We start from the raw sequence: 17,695 nt of genomic DNA, 5'->3' as shown, positions 1-17,695 counted from the left end.
GCTGCACAACCCCCTTTTGCTCGGGAAGATGGTTCGGTCCGGGCAGTTGAGTTTGCTGAGGGAGGCCGGGGAAAGCATTTTAACAAGGCGTTGGTGGTATAGTGGTTAGCATAGCTGCCTTCCAAGCAGTTGACCCGGGTTCGATTCCCGGCCAACGCAATACTATATTTTTTCCACGTTGATATTTTCCCCCCCACGGTTTTTCGCCGATTCCAAAGCGAATTCAGCACGCGCCCGCACGCGAAGCGCCCGGCCCCGTCGCGTCTTACCCTCCGAGACCCCGGCGGGACGGGGGCGCTGCCCGGTGGGGCGGCACGTGGTGCCGTTACTTCTCAGCTCGCGGTGAGCCCCCGAACCGACGGGGGGCGGCGGGGAAAGAAATAAAACCTGAGGGAAAAAGAAAAAAAAAAAAAAAGTCCAAACCAAATAAAAAGAGAAATAAAAGTCGGGGTTGGGCTAGGCCCGAACAAAACAGGTGTTTCCGCCCGGGATCGAACCGGGGACCTTTCGCGTGTGAGGCGAACGTGATAACCGCTACACTACGGAAACCCGCGCTGTAGAGCTCCTCAGGGCGGCGCGTGACGTTCGCGCGCTCCCTCGCCTCACGGCAGCCCCGGCACCGCCGACCCCAGGGCGGAGGAGCGCCGCGCGCGACTCCAGGCGATTAGCGTTAATGAGCAATTAGCGCTTCCAGAGGCCCCGCGCGCCTCGGCAGGCGGCTGAGGTGGGTCTCCCCGGGCCGTGCTCGGACCGCGTTCCCGCTGCGCTCCCCTCGGGAAGGGGCAGCCCCGAAGGGAGCCTGCGGCTCCGCGCTGAGGGGGAGCGGGAGGGGCTCACCCCGGGCCTGGCCCTGCGCCGAGCCATGGGCGCTGCCGGGAGGCCCGAGCCCGGCCGCACCCTCCAGGCCTGGGCGCATCCTCGGGGCACAGCGCCGGGCCTGAGGCCGTACGCGGGTTAAGCAGGGCAGGACGTGCCAGGGCTTGGGGCCATTTCTGAAGAAGCATCTTCTCCTAAGGCAGCTGCCACCAGATGTCGGTAGAATGGTGGCAACAGGGAGCCGAGCTGCTCCGGAGGGAGAGGATCCAGCCCAGGGGACAGGAGCTGGAAGAGGACCGGCCCTGCTCTGAGCAAAAGGACAGACCCTCGGTGGTCCCCCTTCACTGGGGCGAGGGGGGTTGGACTAGATGACCCACAGAGGTCCCTTCCAACCCCGAACATTCTGTGATTCTGTGAAGTTTTCCCTCCCTGCAAATGAAGCTTCTATAGTACACAATGGGCCAGACTCTGTTTCTCGTCACCGGTGTCTCCCCAAGGCAGTAGGAGCTGCACAAGGGGATGGGACGGAGCAGGGCGACGTGGCGCTGGCATCACACTGCAGACAGTTTCCTATTGCTGAGGTTTTGGCTAAAGTCCCTGTTGACGATCCCGTATGGTTCTAGGAATATGCTAGTTCCTCTCCCTTTATCTTAATGCGGTGTTAGCAGCTCATACACCCGTGGCAATCGTTCTTTTTTTGGTAAAGCCTCCGCCCTTGGAATCAGGTGGTAACGTGAGAATAATTTTTCCTGTTTTTTCTGTTGAAGTGTGTTTTATGCTCTGCTGGCTGCAGAGAAAAGCTTAGAAGGGAGAAGTGAATCATAAACCCAGACAAAAGCGGAAAGAACCTCACTTTTAATAAAACTTACTTTTAATAAAAATTGCTTTTAATAAAATCTACTTTTACTTTGACAATTTTGTAGCTAATCTCTTGATTTGGGGCCAAAAGGGATAGAGAGGAGGTTGTCACGTGTCCTTTAACTCCAGGACTTGCCAGTACTTTATTCTGATCTGGCTTGCAATAAGGATTAGGACATTACATTAAAGTCCATGACAAACCTGAAGCCTTGGAACTTGTTTGCTTCACTTTGCTGTTAAACATCACCGTGTTGCTCTGTCTTTGCCTGCAGCTGGCAGAGCTGGCAGGAGAGGACTCTGGCAGCAACCTTTGGACTGTGCATCAGCTGAGTGCACTCGGGGCAAACCTAATCAATAGCTGGGGGCAAAGTCCTCTCCCTCGAGCAGGAGGAAGTGGATCTGGAAGTGACCCAAGACCATCAGTTGAAAGATTCAAATGCTTTGGGTTTTGTGTTCTTCCACAGACCTCTCTCAGTCTGGTGATGGGTGGAGGAAGGAGAGCTGCAGACCAGACAGCCCCAGGGAGGAAGCTCTTGGAAGGTACCTGTGGGGAGGCAGAGGAAGAAATTAGACCAAGACATTGTGCTGCCAATGTTCGCTCCCAAATGTTGTGCTGGTCCTTCGTTAAGGCAGCACCAGACCCTGGTAGCCTTGAGACATACCATGTAGATGGTTGTGGGTTCTAGATCTTCCTCACACGGGCAGCTATGGCTTTGAGGGCCCAGACAAAGCTCCCTCCTTGTGCTGGTTGCCTCTTGCTGCAACGGCTCCTGGGGATGTTCTCGCTTTTCTTACAAAGGTCCATTGTCCGCTGACTGCTCAAACTTTGTCGTGCAGGACAGAGAGACTGGCAGCATTTCAGTCTCCCCTCCAGCCCCTGATCAGTCCCACTTCTCTGCTCTGCACACACTGCTCGTGTGTGAGAGCCCCCTCGGCCTCGCCCCCCTCCCCAAGGATGGTCTCCAGAGCACTAGGAAGGACTGTCACATAAATACCCTGGAAAAAGAAAGCACGGGGCTTATTTGGAGGTGAAGGATAGATATTCTCTACTATTATCACCAGCATCTGCCCTTGCTGAACACGGGAACCCTCCCCCAGCCAGCCTTTTCACCAGTGCGCTGAAGGCGGCCATGCTCTGCTTTGTCTGCCTGACACGCGATGGCTGCGGAGTCCCATTCTCCCCTCTTCCTCCCTCCGCTCCCTAAACAGACTGCGTGGCTGTTACAAGAGACGGGAGCTTGGAGCACTGTGGAGCAGGAGAGCTGACAATCAGGGCTGGGAGACAACGCCGCCTCGCACAATACCCCCCCAATTAGCCATTCATTTCTGCTACCTCTGAAATGGGGAGCAGAGCCCTTGTGCTGGGAGATAAAACAAGAACGGCTTCAATAGCACTGATTTAAATTAGGTCAGGCTAGCTTTTGTGTGGCAGGGACCACACAATAGCAGTCACACGACTGTGGAGGGGAGCAGCATAAAGGAAAAGAGGCCAAGCAAGTGGCACAGATGCTAGGAGTTGGTGGGTGCTGGGAGCTGAGGGGTGTATGGACGGGAGTGATCGCAGAGGGCCAGACACTCCAACCGGCGCATGATGCTAATACATGAAAGGGGGCACGTGGTGAGCAGGGGACAGAGAGGTCAAATGGTCTCTCTGCAGAAATAAAATTATCAGCTAGTTCTGCCACAGCAAGTGGTGGAAGAGCACAGCCACGCATCCTTGGAAACTGGTATTTAGTCAGAAGTGGTTCTGAGGCAAGGAGGTGACCATGCTGCTGACCCGTAACATCCTCCCTGAGCACAAGCCCAAGCCCTGTCGATCCTACGGGGGAAGAGGGGCAGAGCCCCTGTGGGGCCTTTGTACTAAGGGACTCACTTCTTATACCTCACGCCAGAGCTACTGCTCTTCGTTTTGGCAAAATAAAATCCCCAAAATTGCAAGGGGACAGTAGTTTTTCTGGAGCCAATCAGAGTACGATAGGTACGACGAAGCCTCAGAGACCTGGGTTTCCATCCCCAGCATCAGCCAGGGTGTGCAGACTCATTCCCCTCATAAATTCATCAGAAGTCCACACGCAGCCTGAACACCCAATGTGCTATGAAATCCCATGCTCATTTCTTTATTGATTGGTGGGTTTGGGGAAAAATCAGCAGCTCCTTCAAAATGATCTCTTAACCCAGGCTCTCAAAGATGTCCAAGTGGCTGGCTGCCTGCAGAGAGAGGTCCTGGAGGCAGTTGCCCAGGAGAACATAAGCGCTGGAGACTAGTCCCAGTTATCACCCCAGTATCATTAATATTAGTATTGCTGTTATTACAATAGTTATGCAGATGTTCATGTTTATCTGGCAATGCAAGGAGGGGAGAGCAGCGTGCTTTCTGTAGCAATAACAGCGTGCTCAGAGCTATCAATAAGAGCCTGATCTTTTCAGGCCAGGCTGAGCAAGCTGTTGTCATGATCTGAAGGAGTTTACCCAGGTAAGTTCATATGCAAAGGAAGGCCAGGTAAGTTTAAAAACAAGAGTTCACCCCCACAAGTCTTCCAGGCAGAAATGTCTCTCACTGAGTGGTCTTTTGTGACCCAGATTGGATTTCTACAGGTAACGCTTTTCTACAGTTGGCCAAAGAACTACTGATGTGAGAAAATATGGGCGTGGAAAAGTTGAAAGACATAATCAGCCATTTAATATGGTGTTATTCAGCCTTTTTGAATCAAAGGACAACCTGATATTTTTTGGCAGTTGCAAGCAAAAGTTGTAAGCAAAGACAATATTTAAGCAAAATGTTTATTGCATTACAAAGTCGTAATTTTCTTGCTAGAATTACAGGCATCATAATTTCAACTACAGACAGTAAAAAAGTGGGTGAGCCAAAGAACTGAGTGTGCCAGCCAGTGCCGAAACGAGAAAACTAGGTTAAACTTTGAATTGTCAGTTATTCTGCTTTGTTCACATATGAATGACTTTTTTTAAAACCCAAGACAACTTCGAGTCATTCTGTTGGCCACCTTCTGACCCTCCATGGGCTACGCAGTTCACGCGTTGATTTAAACACACAGAGCTTGATTTAAACATACAGCTTCCTACAGGCATACACAGGCAGTAGAGTATTCAGTGGTCAGAAGCTGATATTGGAAAGATACACACTAAAAATAAGTTGTCCTTTTTTAACAGTAAGTGTAATTAAGCAGTGAAATAGTGCCTGTTGTAGGGAGGGGGCCCTGAAGGCATCAAGCCAAAACGAGACATGTTGCTAAAGGTATGTTCGCGTTCAGCCAGATGGTCAGAGCTTTGATGCATGAAGCACCAAGCGAAATTATCTACCCAGTTTATGTAGGAAGCCCGTCTGGAGCAACCATAATAGCCCTAATTTCTCTCAAAATACAAATATATGGTTGCTAGTTTTCACTACTTCACTGCTATGCTATTTGGCGTATTTTTAGCATTTTAGTTGTGAGAACACAACTGAAACAACACAACAACAAAGTCCCACTTTGTTTTTTATTTTGCTTTACTTTCTAAAGCCCCTGTCTGCACTGCAGTGAAGACTGGAGGTGCTCAGATACCAAAAGCAGTTTAACTGTGGTAGCACAAAAATCTGTTTTATCTGATGAGTTCTGCTACTGTACTCCGCTCACTTGCTGCTTCCCCTGGTGCCTCTCCCTGCACGTGGTGCAATACAGAGGCAGAAGAGGCAAGACTCCAGCTCTTACAGAAACCTTACAGATGGGATCCCTGTGGGTTACAAACAAGAAGACATAAAAATTGTATATAATCATGTTAATAGTACACACATGAATATATTTAAATAAATCAGAAGTATACAATTAGGTATATATAGCTAGAGATCATTATTCTCAAGCAAATGGCATGACCGGGGATGTTCCTGAGTTGCAATTTTGTCACTCCTGGTATTACTGGGATGGACTCTCTAACCTGAAATGCTCCTTTGAGCCCTTCAGCTCTCCAGCAACCCAAAACCACTCCAAAAACCAAGTACGTTTTGCAGAAGGCTGGCTTATTCATTGGATATTTATTGGCTGATTTGGGTTGGGGTATTTTTTTTTATCATTATTATTACTGTTTGTTTTGCTTATTTATTCTTCTTTTATCAGCTCCAGCTGAGACAGGAGAGGGTGGGAGGAGGGTTTTGTTCCTCTGGAGATAACAGGAGGCTGTGCCTGTGCAGCCATGGTGACAAGATCCAGGGCGCTTTCTGGCTTCCAAGCAATTTGCTCCCCACCCCTGGCTCCCAAGTAAAAGTGGGGCAGAGAGAGAGAGAGGAGCTTTTGTTTCTCAAGTGCTTCAGCTGTTGCTACTAATTAAGCAAAGAGCTCTAGTGCCTTCCCACCTCCCAAGCCTAAGGAGGATCTAGTTGGGCAGAAAGGAGAGTCAAGAGGCTGCGCTGCTGCTTCTCAGCACCCTGCTCTCGCTATAAGGCTCTTCTGTTTCATCCTTGCTCTGCCACAGCCTTGCTGGGTGACCCATAGCCAACCCTATGCCTCAGATTCCCTGGCTGCAGGGGGGAAGAAATGAGAGAGACCAAGCTCAGCACGAGGCCAGATGGAAACTACCACCCTGCTGTTCAAGGTGTTATTATCGGTTTAATGCAATATGTTCCCAGCTTCTCAGACACGCTGACTATCAGCAGATTGCTCTTTCCTTCTCCAGCCTTCCCTGGATGTCATCCCCTTCTCTCTCTCACTGAGATGCCAGCCCTTTCCCTGAGTTCTAACAGCATTTCTGCACCTTCCCCAGTGTGCCTCTGTTTAACCCCCTCCAGTGCCACCAGAATGTGCTGGAGGAGCCAGATGAACTGTCAGCAGCAGGTATCAGGCAAATGGCCCTTGCACAGGGCAGCTGCGGTTTTTTGGACATGGAGAGCAGAGTGGGTAGAGGGCAGAGTTGGTGGCAGCTGTGAGGGCTGCGGGGGAAGGAACTGTGTAGCCTCTGCCCAGTTGTGTGACAGGGAACACATACTGTACCGAAGCATTGCACGCATGTGGGAAGGACTGCAGAGAGGAAAAGAGGGTGGAGATGTGGAGAGAGAAAAATAAATAATGTAGGGGATAGGAATGCTGCAGGCATCCAACAGCCCATGGAATCGAGGTCCAAGCCCTGGCTCAGCTCTGCAAGACACCCGGTCACCAAGGACTGAAGTAGCAATCAAGGTCGTGGCTGCTCCGCTGTGCGCCCACTGAACTCTGTTGGATATCCTCAGCCCAGGATCTCATAGGGAGAAATTTAGGGCCTCGCTCAGGAACAGATGGTCTCCCTCTTGGGCCCCATCTGCCAGGCAACACTGGAGCAGTTGGTCTCTGCAGTGCTGAGCAGAATCTTGTTTACTTTCCCGTCATGTCAGCAAGGTGATATGTGGGGTAACCGAGCCCTGCTGTTACAGACCTGGATTTCCAGGAGTGGCCAGGACTCAGCGGTGCTAGATCATAACCCAAGAGCCACCTTTGAGAGGGCTGGGCAATGTGGCATCAACCCTCCCTGATCTAACACCGAGTCCTGCCCAAGAACAGGGCTGTAGTTGCAAGGGGTCAGGATGTTGGTTGGGAAGCCCTTGATTCACATGCAGGAAGAAAGCACATAGGCTGAAGGAGAAATCCGGAGTAAAGGGGCAGCCTGCAGGAGAGGTGCCCGGAGCAATAGGCGTGTGAGCCTTGTGCCTGATGAGTTGGTTAGTGCTTGGACTGCTGAGAAACACATGAGTGTTTGATGGAGATCTTTGGCACCCCCTTACCTGGGGCCAAGTTCTGAGAAATGCATTCACGGTTCCTGAATTGAGGGAGGGGGAATAACAAGGCAGCAGCCTGCCTTCTAAGATGCAATTAAGTGCGATTTTCAGTGTGTCTTGGTCATCTGGCAATCCTAGTGTGCTCAGCTTACTCATCCTCCGTGTTTCCGGCCAGGCAGAAAGCTAGTGGCCGCTCTGGAAAAGTTCAACCTTAATGCCTGGAAATCTCTGGTAGGAATCCTTGTCAGCAGGACAGCCGGGGCCTGAGTTTGCCCTTGTGCTGGACTCTTCCCTCGCCACCTTTCAAAGATGAGGCTGGCTAGGCAGAAGGGGTTGGAGAGATGGCCCAATACCTGACAGCTGCTCCTTCTGTCCCCGCTCAGGGCACAAACACTCTCCATCCACCAGGGATGTGGAGAAGTGTCTCCAGACAGTATTAAGTGCACACAAAAATAGCAAGTGAGAGGCCAGCTCTCCTTTAGCAGCACCAGCCAAGATTGCTGCAGCATGGCTGCGAAAAGAACTTTACTTATTCTTTTCTAGGTTCTGATACTGAAGCCCAGTATCAAGGACTGCAGAGATCATGCATCCGTGCACTAGCGCATGTTTTCCAGGGACTCTGGCCCCAGAAGTCAGGCTGGTGAGGTCCTGCTCTCTTAGGTTGCCGGGTTAGGCACTCAGTACTCTAATGGTGCTTGGTGAGCAGAGGGCACGGAGCATTACTTTATCCTCTCCCCTGAGGGTTCCCATCCATAGAGGCTCCGGCGCAGGATGCTGCCTGTGTCAGCTCTGCAGTAATCAGCCCAGAGGCAGAAAGTGGAAACTTTCTGGTTGCAGCCACTTAGTTTCATTAGAAGCATCAAAAGAGAAAACAGGCTGCCAGTGGGGCAGTGAGAGGCAGAGACATGCAGGAGGTGGGGGAGAGGGGATTTGCAGCTTTGTTTTACATGTCAGTTAGCAGGTAAGCTTCAGCTAAGGACTGGAGAAGAGAGGTAGAAAAGAGGTGCAGAGACAGCCTGAAGCTGGGGCCTGTTACCCATATTGTTCAAAGAGCTGTCCAGAGATCATACGGCTCTAAAACCTGCTCTAACTGTCTAACAAGACCAGAAATAGATTCGGGCAGAAGTCCATCCTGCTGCCCTAAGGCTCCCTCCATGCCCCACATCCCTTCTGGAAGAATTTTGTCTGAATTTCATTTTAAAAACCTTGTGCACTAGAAATTGTATCCCCTTCCCAGTGCTCTGTTCCAGGACTTAATTGTCTCTGTCACTGCAAAGAATTTTCCCTGATGTCTAGCCTAAGTCTTCCTTGTTCAACACAAACATGATACTGTTCAGAGGTGGAATATTAAGGGCTGGAGTCGCTACCATAATATCGTATTGATTTCAATGAAGCTGAGCTCAATGGAGAGGAGTCCGCCCAGCCCCGCTCCATCCCCCTTGAGCCCCAAGAGAATGTTTTGTGTTAGACTAAATGCCTCTGTAAGTGCCTCTCAGCTTTGCGCTCAATGTGAGCCATTCTGCATAGACACATTGAAGCAGGCAGGGCACAGGATTAGGCCTGTAATCACATTTCCTTTTGGCAGTAGGTATTTTATCAGCCTCGGTCTCCCTGGGCAGTTTGAACTGTCTGGCTTTAGGCTCTCCTGAGCAGACCTCATAGCCCAGCCAGGCTGGAATTCTTCCACCAGTAGCAGCCCTCTACCCCTCACCTCCTATTTCACTCATGTCCTCACCCAAGAGCAGAAATAAATTCAACTGCACACCTCTAAGCCCTGCTTCCCTGCTTAGATTTTTCACTAAGCCATCTCAAATAAAGCAACACATGCACCCCAGTGACTTGGGGAGGGCTTTGGAAGTGGGACAGAGCTGTGCACATCTGGTAGGCAGACAGTGGTTTTAGGTTTGCTCGCTGATCAGAAGCAGCAGCTGGGATCTCGAATCAGAGGAGACCCATCATTTGATGATTGTCTCTCGTGGTTAATTCTGCCCCACAGTATCTCCAGAGCTGAATCCTGCATCCAGCTCCCCTTCCTCTGTGGGCAGCAGGATCTCTACCCTTCTTCCCAGCTGGGAAAGGGATCTCTTTGGCTAGGAAGGGAGCACAAGTGGTAACAAGATGCCATAGGTCCTGAAGACCGACATTTGCATCTCTTGTTCTCACTGCCTCTGCAACAGCTTTCCATAAGATTGAAAAGGAGAGCTGAAGGTTTGACGATGGCCATGACATAGCAGAGCTGTGGCTGAGCTTGTAGTTGAGCTAGGATTACTGAAATAGAAGGCAGGGCTCAGAGTGGGGCTGTCAAATACTGCGGTAGCTCCTGGATTCTGCTTCTGTTTCCACCAGTGACCCTGGCCAGATCCTCTTGCCTTTAGATTTCTCTTTGTTCTGTAGGAAAGCAGGGCTCTACAGCCAGGGAGCAGCAGCTATTTGGATAAATAAGGCAGGGAGAAGTGACAAAGAGGTCCCAGAAGAAGAGATTCCTGAAGTCTTGCTCATGAAAAAGTATTGCTTCTTGTTTCTGGTCCGCGCCTAGTTTGTGGACACAGGTGTTCTGTTCTCCCCACATGGACAAGCAGTTGTTTTTACCTGAGCTCCTGTCCACGAGCTGCGCATCTTCTAGTTAGAAGGGTTTCTTTGTTAGCCTGGGATATTTCAGCAGAAATAACCACATTTGGAGACACCTGCACCATTCTCCAGCAAGCTCTGCCCTGAGATAAAGAGGAGCTTGGACAGCGAGCCCAGTCAGCCAGGAGATGGAGCAGCTTGCCTCCTCAGCATGGTGCAAGCAGGGGACGAGGGAGAGAAAGCCTGGGCCCTTAGCAGGCTCTTCTCTTTGATGAAGCAGATGTGACTGCTTTTTTATGCTACAGCCGCTGTGTGTTTGCGAAGAAGCAAAAAGGCTCACAGATTTGTGGCTCGGGGCTGGGACATGGGGCCTTTCATTTTCTTCAAGGGCTCTTGAGGAAGATCTCATTGTATCTGCCTGGAATTAATTCTGCCAGTCCCCAGTCTGATCACACACTCCCCATGCTGGAGTTCAAGAGATGCCTTCCATTTTCTTTCTTCTGTCTGGGACAGACAATTGATATCCTGGGACGGGGCTGCATCAACAGCCAGGACCTGATTCTAGTGAAGGCTACATGGGCCTGGCTTGGAGCCTCCAGGAACCGGATTCTGCAAGTCTCTGTGCAGCAGCTGCTGGCTGACAGCTTTGTCCCATTCCCCGATGCCCATCCCTGTCCCCCAAGCCCAAGGACCCCCTCTGTGCCCCATCAACAGGAAGTGCTGTTCTGTTTGGGGCTACCTCAGAGCTGCTGGCACAACAAAGCTGTTTTGTTTTTGGCTGAGCACTCGGCATCTGAGCTCTCATGTGGTTGGAGCCCATTTTTTTGCAAGAATGAAAACAGTGGATTAATGAGCTGCTTGTGGCTAATGTGCAGGGTTTCTCAGAACTGGTGCTATTAGAGCCCAGCGTCATGTAGGAGGTAAATGGCAGCACATGGTGAATAAAGCAGTGATATAATAGGTTTAAGTAGTCCATTTCCCTTTGGAGTGTTACTGATAACATGCCCAAATGCATACAAGACCATTACTTTAATGAATAAGACCGCTCTCTGGCAGAGCACATACTGCAGCTCCTCACAAGGGGTTTATTTTTCATCATTTTCATCCAAAAAAAGGCTTGGGTGTTTGAGTTGGAGTGGGGTACAGGGAGGGTAGGACAGAAACAGAAAGGAAGAGAAGGGCAGAAGAGAGGAAATATTGAGGAGAGTAGGAGGGGAAGAGAAGCGAAGAACGGACATGAATAAATGCAGAACAGGCATGTTGTGGTTTGGACCAATACGGTCTCCAGGAACACCGCTAAGACGAACTCATAGGTACACACAGAGAGAACAATTACCGGACACTTGATCTTGCGTATTGGAAGGGTCACGTCTTTCTTCGGAAACATCATTGTCCACTGCCAGCAGCGAAGCTCTACAAAACCTACGGACATCAACGGGCCACTGCTCACTCGTCTCTGCTTTAGATACTCAGGGACAAAACATTGCCATTTTCCTTTGGTACTCCCAGTCAGTTCAGGATTAGTATCAGTTTTTGCTAATTCTACCCACATCAGTGGAGTTTCTCAGGACTTAGCCTCTTTGGTCAGCACTGTGCTCACTAACTGCAAGCCTAATCGTGCACTAGTTAGCACCTGTCAGCTTGTTGGAGATACTCCACATTGACACTGCTGCATGAGAGCAGAATTTGCCTCTACGCCTGTCCTCATACACAGTTTACTTTTCTCCTGGGATGGGCATGTGGAGCAGCGTTGTCTGAAAAATCTCTTCGAAGCACAACGACCACACGTTTTCTGAATTTGCTTCTAGTCAGTGCGGTGGGATCTAAATCGGACTGTCTTATTACGCAGTAATATGGACTCTTGTACTGACTAAAGCCTTGTTTTCGCCACCTTCTTCTGAAATCTCTCTGTGGAGGAGACACTGGGTTCAAATCCAATGTCAAATGACCCTAAATTAACTGTTTGGAATTCACCATATGAGGTGAGTTCCACAGAGGTGTAATTCTGTTGCAGTCTAGTGGCAACAGCATCTAATTTGTAGCAGAATAGATGAGATGAGAATCAGTAAGGATCAGGGTTCCTAAATGATTGATTATTACGATCCCTCTAAAAGCCTAAATCAGTGATTCATGGTATGTTTAGGAATATAAACATGGTCTGACTGATCCACAGCAGACACCTCCTTATCCCAGTGTACTGGCCCTGGTAGTAAGTGGAAGAAGATGTTTAGGACAGTGCACAAGGGTGTACAAAGAATAAGGCTTCTCCTACCTGTAGTTTCGTAGCTCCCAGCAATCTGTGAGGACTGCCTGGATGTTGCATCCAGACTATTAGGTTTAATCGCCACTGATAGACCAAACCTCCATACACTTGTCTAAAATCTTTTGAACCTATTTATACTTTCAGTCTACACAATATCCTGTGGCAAATGAGCTCCAAAATTTAATTATGTGCTGTGTGAAAAAACACTTCTTTTTGTTTGTTTTAAACTTGCCTGGCAATTTCACTGGGGCACCAACTTCTCGTACTGTGAGAAACAATATTTAAAATATCTAAGGGACACAGAATCCCAGATTTTATTGAAAGGTCGTGTGATTTTGACTTCTAAGTGTTAAAACCACTTCTGAAAATGGAACATAGGTTCTACTTCTAATGCTTATGAAAATATTGCCTCTGGTGCTCTTGTTTGCTCTTCAGCTTGTTTTTATTTATTTTATTTTTTCCTTTAACCTCTGCTTACAAGCTGCCCTAGCCCCTGACAGATCCAGTTCTCAAGCTTCTTGTTTACTCAGTTAGCATGGGCTTTATTTTTACAATATTCTCCTTTTAACTGCTTCAGCAGCTGAGGGTCTGTTGCTGGAGACATGAACACAAACTCAACCAAGGACAGGCAAGTTTGTCTGAATGACCTCTTTCTCCTCATTATATTTGTGATGGTCTCAATGTCACAAGTTCAAGTACATGCACATGGGGTTTAATACAGCACAGAGATAAAGGCAGGGAGATAGACTTCCACGCTCTCCCCTGAGGCATGAACATACTCTGCCACTACTTGATTGTGCCTTTTGCAGACACCTCATTAAAAGTGTGTTCATTACACATAAACATAGCCTTGTACTTCGCAGGCACACGTGCTCGCACACATAATTTGAACATGGTGAGAGAGAGCTCACCCTGGCACAAATATGTCTGCTTCCTTACATACGCTTGGACAGAGACCTTGACTCTAACAAGCAGTTGTTCATTTGTAGCCTTTTCTGCCCTCCATGGAGTTGTATCTTTCTAGCTGCATTGTTAACATACACGGTCTTGCATGCAGTTTTGAACATGCCTCCTCTTGCTTAAGCCTTTGAGCTTAGTCCAAATAACATTTCTCCTCAGTCTGTTCCACCTCCTGTATCGAATGTTCTGGTGTGGTGTAAAACTGAGTTAAGAGGCAGAGGAACCAGACCCTTTGAATCTTTCTCTTCCCATCACGTAAATCCGGTTTGCTACATGAAGCCATTTGCATCTCATATTCTTGCAGGCACATGCTCTAGTCTGGAGGATGAGGTAAGAGATAGTGGATAAGCATCTGCTGAAAGCAGTTTGATTGAGAGAGTTAGCGAGGCTGCACTACCTTCCTGGGAAAAAGGAGAAAGATTTTGGAAGGTAAGGCGTGTGAGGAAACCGAGCATGTTTGAGATGTTTCCCTGAGTGTTCATGTCCTTCAGCAATGCAAACCATTGTTTCAGTGGGGATAAATCAGTGTTGCTCTACAAAAATCAGTTGAGTGAAGCTGACTGTCCGCTGCCAGGGATCAGGTGTATGTGAGGTTGTAACGGAAGGTCTGCTGGCACAGTGCTAACAACCTCTGGAGCCCTGTTGCAGCTAATGCTTACCCCATGACTAAGAAAACTGGAGCAGCGTTGACAAGCTCGGGAGGTTACTGTTAGAGCACACAGTGTAGATACACACACCCTCCCCATCTTCCTCCACCATAGTGAAAAGGAAAAGAGGAAAGACAGGCTGCTGTAAGACTGCCTAGTATGTTTGGAAGACTGGTGTTACGGAACGGTGCTACTTGCCAAGTCAACTGCCTTTGCTAGTTCAGAGACTTTATTTTTACTGCCAAGAACTGCTGGCCTGTGTACGTGTGTATAGCACATGCTAGGCTTGTGAGACAATGCAGATACAACCCCTGCAGCTACAAGGAAGGGGAGAAGGGATGAGGGGGTGCACGCTAGCAGAAGTCCCTGTCAGAGGTGTCGGGGCGTGCCGGTGGACACTGAAGGTACATTTACGGGTGCATGCACAGGAGGCGAACCTGAGATATGCGTCAACGGCTGCGTGCGGATTGCGGGGAGTGGGAAACCAACGTGTGAGTGTGTGTGCACATGCATAAGGGTGTCTCCATCTGTGTGCAAACAAGCAGGAACATCTACAAACAAGGATGTGAGTGTGAGCCTGCAGAACTGCGTGCAGAGGGAGATGCCTGCAAGTAGTGCAGAGCGTGCGTGTGTAAGGATGTGTGTGTAGAGGGGAGGTGTGAAGAGACGCTGTGTGTGTGGAAGCCGCCACGCCTGTGTGTGGGCAGCGCTCTGGCTGCGTGTGCGGGGAGCGGGATTTGGGGGAGGGAGATGAGATCAGTCTACGTGGGAGCTCTGTGCCAGTCTGCATAGGTAGGCTGGATCTGTGTGTGCAGTGGTGGAGAGCTTCTAGGGGACTGGGTCTCTGTCCGTAGAGCTCTCTGTAACCTGAGAGTTTTTAAACACACCTCAGGAAAGGGGTCTCGACTGTGTGCTAGAGCTCCTCTGTGAGAAGAGGAAAATGCAGGGGGGCTGGGAGCGTGTCTCTGTTAGCGCGTAGCTGTTGTGTTGTTTGTGATGTGTCTTTGGTTTCATGGGGCGTACGTAGGATTGTGCATGAGCGATGCGTGCGTGGGCTGGGATAGGTGTGCAGCAGCTACGGCTGTGTGCTCAAGGGAGGGTGTGCAGGAGAGGACGGCAGGGAGGGCTGAGCAGAGGCAGTCCCGCGGCTCGGGGATTCGAGCACGCACCGCAGGGCTCTGCTCAGAGGGTTTGTCCAAGCCGCTGTGCTGCGGAGCGTCACTAAATTCAGCGCGGGCGCTTTCTATTTTGGGTGTTTCTCCGCACACCTTTGCTCCCGTCTTCCGCCCGGCTGGGCATCAGGCCCTCCGAACTGCGGCTCTCCCGCACTTGTTGAGGAGCATTGGCAGGAGAAGGAGCGGTTCCCTTGGAAACCTCTGGATGCCCAGCAACAAGTCGCTGGCAGCTGCCATGTGACCAGGTGCATTAATCAGACATGTTGTATGAATCAGGTCAGTTGGGGCCAAAGTCCAGCTCGCTCCCCCTTCGCTTCGTTGCTAATTACTGAGCCGCGAGGGCTGCTCTGAGTAGGGGGTGGAAAACAACTTGAAATAATTAAATAAAACAGTGACCTTTCCTGTTGTGGCTTCTAAGTTCATCCCAGACTTTCTTCACGAGAAAAATCTATCCAATCCCCTCTTCCATTGAAACGAGTCTGGAATGCAAATGAGTGAGGCAGAGGAGTCTCACAAGGTGGAAAAGCCAGAGAGAATGAATCTGCCATAAATGCAGTGAGTTTCCAGGTCTCTTCTCGCAATAAGCCCTACATTTCAAATGCATCTTCAGAGCAAGTCGCTCAGGCTTGAGACAGTTTGGGCTTGGCTCAGGTACACCTCATGCTCACAACTCAGATCCCTTTGAAAATCAAATTTCTGAAGTTTCAACTGAAATTGCTGGCCAAAATTACTGGTTAGACGGCACAGAGGGGGCTTGAGTCCAAAGTCCTGGCCAATATCTCTAAAAGAAGAGGCCACAGCTCTCAGGAAAACAGGCAGTCCCTCTACACTTCTTGTCGCTTGTGGACTCATCATGGCTGCAAAATGGCTGATCCTCGTAGATATGCGGCTGGAGGGCTTGTTCTTCACCATTCCTCACGGCCCTTTTCCTTAACCTCAGTGGGGCCTTTCTCCATTTGGCTCAAGAGCAGAAAAAGCTCGAAGGCAAAAACTGGAGAGGAATCCAAGATAACTTTGTAGCTGCAGCTCTGGGCCAGGGGATGGCACACGTTAAGGCTGAACTGAGAGCAAATTGGGAGAGTCCTGGTGAGCAAATGAGGTAGCGGGAGAATTAAGGGTGAAGAGATCCAGCTGGGGTAATAACAGCTGTAAACACTGGCCTCAGTCCCTTACTCTGGGCTTCCTCTCTAGTAGGACTTTCCAAGGGAATTAGGTACTCAGGTCTCCCTGTCCTTTTGATGTATGTTCTGGAGGGACTTAGGCACCCCTCAGCATTTTCCAGAAGATGCTGTTTACAGTTTCAGCTCCTGTCCTTTTTACATTTCCCCCGAATCCCTGCTTTGCCTGCATAAAGCTGGAGCAAAGGCTTCCAGATTTGGCTCCTGAATGAAAATCTCTCACAGACACATGTCCAAGGCCAAGCACTAGCAAGGCTGTAACATCTTGTTTTACCCGCACACCAGTCTACATTCTTCGTGCTGTGACTAATGCATTGCAAGGTCATCGGGTACTGCTCAATTCTCCATCTCCTCCTTCAAGAGATCAGTGTTTGAGCCTCCCATGGTACTCACTGACGGATGTCGAAGACAGGTACATTCTGCTCAAAACCGTCTTTTATCTTAAGCAACAACAAAAATGTCGCAGTGGCCAGTCGGATTCTCAGCTGATGTAAGCTGGTCACAGGATTTGGCCCACCGTACGCACTGGTACTGAAGACCAGAAAAAACACCCAGGTGGAAGTAGAGCACCTGGCTTTATTCTAACCATGCTGTGACTTGAACAGCACCCAGTGCCAGCTGAAAATGGGTTCCCTTCGTGTCATCTGCTTTCAGATCCAGAGCTTAAGAGCCCAGTATTTACCTGCAGGAGATCCGTTCGTAGCAGGCAGCCATTCCCCCAGATCAGACTGGAATATCAAATACTACCTGGACCAAGCCTTTAACTTTGGATCATTTTGATTTCTAGCTAATTAATGTTACAATCAATTATTATTTCTCCTTTGGTATCCTGTGATAATCTATTCTGTGCACAGGATATACCAGAAGACAAAGCTTTACCTCAACCGTCTGACCATCTAGGACAACCTGGCGCAGTCTTGACAAATTGATGTCTGCAACCTGGCTATTTGCAATCCAAGAGGCGCAGCACAAATCCGTCCCAGCTGACACCCTCCAGTCGAAGTCAGAAAAGGATGCGTGGTCCTGGATGTAAGGGTTAGGAAATAAATTTGTTTTCACTGGTGAGTGATTTGTTCTTTAGCACACTCGAGGGAATAACTGTCTGACCTCCTTGCTCTAGGAATGCAAGAGAACTAGATGGATTCTAGATGCTCAGATCCGGTCTGCAATTCAGCTCAGTATCTCTGGGAAGAAATGGAGGGCTGGGTTTTTGTGTAAGCTCCAAAAACAGGGTGATAAAGGCTGAGAAGTGAGGGTGAAACTTGGCTCCCCTGTTGGGCTGGGGAATCAGAGAGTATGAGCAACACAGGCCGAGGGTCGCTGCAGCAGGCGGGAAAGAACAGGCTGTTTAGGGTTTGGTCCCGGGTGATGGTGAGCATCTGACATCCGCAAAGCAAAACCTGCCGGTCCTTGCTCAGACTGGAGCACAGGAAGAATCTCGTTGGCTCTCCTGGCAAGCTCTGCTGCCTGTGCTCACGCAAAGCAGGCGACAG

At 49.6% G+C, this 17,695-nt stretch overlaps 1 long non-coding RNA gene and 2 other non-coding genes across 3 annotated transcripts; 2 read left to right on the top strand and 1 right to left on the bottom strand.

The window, feature by feature from the left end:
- Positions 1-87: 87 nt before the first annotated feature.
- TRNAG-UCC (transfer RNA glycine (anticodon UCC)) lies at positions 88-159 on the top strand. Its single transcript has one exon. It is a non-coding gene; the product is annotated as a tRNA-Gly (tRNA).
- A 317-nt stretch (positions 160-476) lies between these two features.
- On the bottom strand, positions 477-549 carry TRNAV-CAC (transfer RNA valine (anticodon CAC)). The gene has a single exon. It is a non-coding gene; the product is annotated as a tRNA-Val (tRNA).
- A 116-nt stretch (positions 550-665) lies between these two features.
- Positions 666-17,255, top strand: LOC142364580 (uncharacterized). Its single transcript, XR_012766297.1, has 3 exons — positions 666-724; positions 2,139-2,214; positions 17,057-17,255. It is a non-coding gene; the product is annotated as an uncharacterized LOC142364580 (long non-coding RNA).
- Positions 17,256-17,695: the final 440 nt, after the last annotated feature.

This window comes from Opisthocomus hoazin, chromosome 27 (assembly GCF_030867145.1).
Source record: "Opisthocomus hoazin isolate bOpiHoa1 chromosome 27, bOpiHoa1.hap1, whole genome shotgun sequence".
Taxonomy (NCBI): domain Eukaryota; kingdom Metazoa; phylum Chordata; class Aves; order Opisthocomiformes; family Opisthocomidae; genus Opisthocomus; species Opisthocomus hoazin.
This window is presented reverse-complemented; position numbering and strand designations above follow the sequence as displayed.